At 38.5% G+C, this 5080-nt stretch overlaps 1 protein-coding gene across 1 annotated transcript in view; it reads left to right on the top strand.

The window, feature by feature from the left end:
- The window catches only part of ANO4 (anoctamin 4), a 607193-nt gene that overhangs the window by 22425 nt on the left and 579688 nt on the right, over positions 1–5080 (top strand). The gene's annotated exons all lie outside the window — the stretch shown is intronic.

Here is a 5080-nt window from a genome sequence, read left to right as displayed (position 1 = left end):
TTTTATTGGTATATAGCCACACTAATGCATTTACATGTTATCTCTGGATGCTTCCTATGAGGGTCAGAGTTGAGTAATTGTGACAGACTGCATGTTCAGCAAAGCTAACGTAGTTTGTTGTTGTTGTTATGTGCCGTGGAGTCAGTTCCGACTCCTAGCAACCCTGTACAGGGTTTCTGAAGTTGTAAATCTTTACGGGAGCAGAAAGCCTCATCTTTTTCCCACGGAACAGCTGATAGTTTCGAACTGCTGACCTTGCAGTTCACAGCCTGATTAGTAACCACGATGCTACCAGAGGCTTTTCAAAGAAATAATTGGCTGATCCCAGATCTACTTGATTCTTGGGAGTCATGACTTAAACAATCAAGGCAAGAAAAATATATCTAAATTTTAAAATGATCATTTAGCTCATGCTTTAAATCAGTTAGGAAAGTTACATCTATGCAAGGATGCCCAGTTATTTTTCTATCTAAAGCAGGGGTAGGAAATTCCATCCAGTCCATGGACCATATGTTGTTGTTGTTATGTGCCGTCGAGTCGGTTCCGACCCATAGTGACCCTGAAGAGGGTTTCCGAGGCTGTAAATCTTTATTGGGAGTAGAAAGCCTCTTCTTTCTCCTGCGGAGCAGCTGGTAGTTTCGAACTGCTGACCTTGCGATTCGCAGCCTGATTCGTAACCACTACGCTACCAGAGCTCCTTATGGGCCATATAAGGGCCGCAAAAATCATTTGGTTTGGCCCTGTCAAGGCAACTGCCATTCCAGCAGGCTCATTTTTAAGTTGGTAATTTTGTATTGCCCACAAATTATGTTGTAAGTATCCAAATTGCCCTTGACAGAAACAAGGTTCCCCACCCCGATCTAAAGTATATGCTGGAGGTTTCAGTAATGCAAATTCTACCCTGTCACATTTTTATTCAATAGACACAGCACTTAGAGATGCAGGTCCTATGAATCCAGTGGTTAATTCCTGTTAGAAATAAACCTTTGAATGCCAGGATTCAATGACAGCCAGCAGTTCACAGATGCCGTTACCTAGAATTGAGAAGTTGATGTTGCAGAGGAGAAGTCAGAAGATAGCAGACTTCAGTAAATATCAAAGAGCTTGTTGGAAATGAAGATTTCTGGTGCTGCTATCTCAGGGGCACCAGGTGAATTTCCTCAATGTGCGTTCTGTAGGTTTCCTTATCCCTGTGGTTTTTGGTTCAGAAAGTCTTGACCCCCCCCCCCCCCCACACACACACATACACACTGGGAGACCTCCTCCAAAGTGTGTTAGGTTCAGTGGCTAGATTGACATGGACGAGATCGGTGGTATTGAAGAGTGTTGGGGAACATTTGCACATCAGCCCTGCACATGACAAAACGAATCATTTTTTTGATTGTCCTCATGAAAGGTCGATTTAAGAGCAGAAAAATCATGATCTGGAGTTTGGCAATATTTCTTTAGACTGCATTTGAAGTCTGCTGGATTTTGATTTTATCGTGAAGGAAAATAGACCCCGCTTGCTTTTCTTTCATAAACTCTGAAGTTAAGAAATAAAGTGCTACCTTTGGCCAGGTTAGCTGAAAGGTTATGGCATTTTCCAGCAAAAAAGGGTTTTAAGTGGCAGTTTTTAGGTGAACATTTTATTGAGTTTTCCTTTGAGTTGACTCTTTTCCTTTCCGTAGAGCACTATGCTCAGAAGCTGCCTTATTTTTGTAGGTGGTTTCTATTTATAACTTTTGAAAACCTTTCAAAAGCAAAAGAAAAGTCTATAGTTTACTTCACTTTTGAGAAACTTCCTTTAGTAATACAACATTGAGTTTTCACAACCAACTGCCTATTATTATTATCTGTATCCTTTAAAAGTAAGCCTGAACATTTAAAGATGTATTATATAAGCATGTGACATCATTTTATCGTAGAAACGTATAGATCAGGTGTATGTTGAATAAATGAATAAGAACCATTTGCATCATCCAGGGATGGTAATTGTCAAGTATGTTTATATATAGGACAAGTACTGCATTTTTATGATTTCTTACTGCAATTAATTGATTTAAATATGTATTTTACATGAAAACTTCTAATTTCTTATTTCTTGCTTTCTTGTGGTTGTTTTAAATTTTTTTGCCTCTTAATAGAAGAAAACTCAAGGGTGAGATAAGTCAATTCAACTAGACTGAATGTTTTGCTAATTCCACATAGTTGTAAGTTAGTTGTCTTCCTTCTCCATAAACTTCTGATAACAAATCTTTAGGGACAATATGATTCTACAATTATTTATTAATTGTTGAAATTTTCTTATGCCATTTAAGAATTTCTTCAAACATATTTTAAATTGAATTTTTTTACACTTTATAAACTCTAACACTTTTCAATTCTTGAAGGAATTAAAAAACAAAGCAAATCACTGAAATGACTAGAACTTCTTGATTTCTTGTTTTGTTTTTTTTTTGCTGGTTTTACTCTTGCTGTTGGAGTCCTGGTGTGGCATTAGACTGTTAACTTGAGGTCAGTGGTTCAAACTCACCAGCCACTCCTTGGAAATTCTATACAGTGGCGCTATGAGTTGGAAGCCACTCAACATAACAACACAACAAGACTTTTTAATCTAGATGTCAATTCAACACTGAATTGAAATTTCTTCTGTTGAATTTCTTACTCTGCCTAATGGTAACATGGAACATCTAGATTTCCAAGCCACAAATGGGATGTCATCATGCTGAACCGTCTGATGGTCCCCAACCTGCACAGTCAGCTGATTAACATTATCATTTACGTCCACCTTAGTAAGAACACTCTAATTTAGAACATCCATTCCGTCCTTTTGATGCTGTTCACCTCTGCTTGGACTATTGCAGTCTTTAAATCAGCTTCTCTACATCTTTTTTCTTCATTTTTCCAACTCCCTCTCTTTCTTCCTTCCTTTTCTCCCCCTCTGTTTTAGCTCCTCCTACCCCCAAAAAATCTCTGTTGCCAATAGGACAAAATCTAAACACTTTATATTGTTGCTGCTGTTAAGTGCCATTGAGTAAATTCTGACTCATAGTAACCCTATATAGGGTTTCCAAGAAGCAGCGGATGGGTTTGAACCACTGACCTTGTGGTTTGCAGCCAGTGCTTATCCTACATTTCCACACCAGAGCCCCAAACACCTTATACATGTCATATGAAACCCAGAACCAAACCACTTCTCATTGACATTGGTTCCAATTCATAATGTCCCCATGTATTTCAGAGTTTCCTAAAACCTCTAAGAGGTTTTCGTGGCTGTGACCTTTTGAAAACAGATCTGAGATGTCTCTGGTTGAGATTGAACCATCAAACTTTCAGTTAGTAGTCAAGCCTTTTAACCCTTTGTGCCTCCCATGTTATATGATGTAACATATATGATATATGTGATGTTATATATATATGTTAGAGAGGGGGTGGGTGGGGCTTAAGCTTCAGGCTGCTAATTCAAAGGTCAGTGGTTCAATATATATGGTATAACACGAGAGTCCAAAGTAGTCTCTCTATCTTTCTATCGATCTGTATGTAGCAACCTTGTGTATGAGTCCTGGTATGGCACTGTGGGATAATGCACTGGACTGCAAAATTGGTTTGAACCACAAAGTTAGTGGTTCAAGCTCACCAGCCATTCCTTGGAAACCCTATTCAGGGTTGCTATGGGTTGGAGCTGACTTGACGGCACTTAACAACAACAAATATATATATATATAAAATGCATGCAGACTTCAAGAAATGCATGGAAAAATGCAATCAAAAGAAAATGGAATTTTTCATGAACTTTCAAAACCTACCTCATATGCATATGTGATTTTTGTTAAGTGCCATCAAGTCAGTATGACTCGTAATGACTCTCTATAGGGTTTACAAGGAGTGGCTGGTGGGTTTGAACAACCAACCTTGTGGTTAGTAGTACAGTGCTGATCCTATAGTGCCACACCAGGACTCCTTGTGTTTATGTGTATATACACACACACATATATATGATATATGTTAGGTAACATATATGATATATATTATAGATGTATATGCATGTATAAATGTGCCGTCAAGTCAGTTCCAAGTCACAGTGATTTCTAAGGCTGTAAGTCTTTACCAGAAGTAGAGAGCCTCATCTCTCTCTTGTGGAGTGGCTGCTAATTTCTAACTGTCGACCTTACAACAAGTTAGCAGCCGAACTCACAACCCACTGTGCTACCAGGGCTTCATATGTAATTATTCTTAACTCCTCATCATCCCTAAATACTCACGATTTTGCACATGGTGTGCCATTTGTTTGGATTCCTTAATTTCTCAGGACATTTCTATAAATGATAAAATTGTTTAAAATCTTGTTTAGAGGAAACCACGTGTGTGAATTTTTCCTCAGCCTAACCAGTCATTTCTTCTACTGTCACCTAATGAATAGCTACTAAGGATGCTGCCAAACATTCTGTAATGCACAGGATATGGTTCCTAACTCACTGTCCTATGTCCATCATCAGTTTTTGTTCTTTCATTGTGAATTGAGTGAAGATTTACAGAAAAGATCATCAGTTTTATATTCAATAAATTGTATGTTCTGTTTTATCTCAATGAATGCACTGCCCTCCATGGAACAACAGTCATCCTGTTTCTCTCAGACCCACTCAGCCCATGTCTCTATCCATGTACCTATGCACAGAGCACTGCTGTTTCAATGCTATGTATAGATCACGATTCACTTCTATCCCTTTTAGCTCTTGCATGCCTACCTGGGTCTTCACCTATCTCTTATCATTCTTCTGGCAACCTCCTTCTTCTTGTACATTCCCGTCCCCCTTCTTGTATATTGCCTTGTCTGGAACGTGAATTAACATGTTTCTACCCTCTAGCAAGTGAATTATTTTCCCTTCCCTCCCACCCCTGGTAACCATCAACAAATTTTTCTTGTAGTTTGAAAATCTTTTTCTGATTGTTCTGTCCTTTTTCGAAAGAGGTATATTAAAATCTCCTACTATTAATGTTTCTTCCGAGAAAAAGAATAAGAGTAATGTAGAGAAGGAGACAGTAAAGAAATGGAAGGAGGGGAACAGAAGAGGAAAGAATGAAAGTAGGAGCAGAGGAA

The sequence above is a fragment of the Chrysochloris asiatica genome, unplaced genomic scaffold, assembly GCF_000296735.1.
Source record: "Chrysochloris asiatica unplaced genomic scaffold, ChrAsi1.0 scaffold00160, whole genome shotgun sequence".
In the NCBI taxonomy this organism is placed as follows: Eukaryota; Metazoa; Chordata; class Mammalia; order Afrosoricida; family Chrysochloridae; genus Chrysochloris; species Chrysochloris asiatica.
This window is presented reverse-complemented; position numbering and strand designations above follow the sequence as displayed.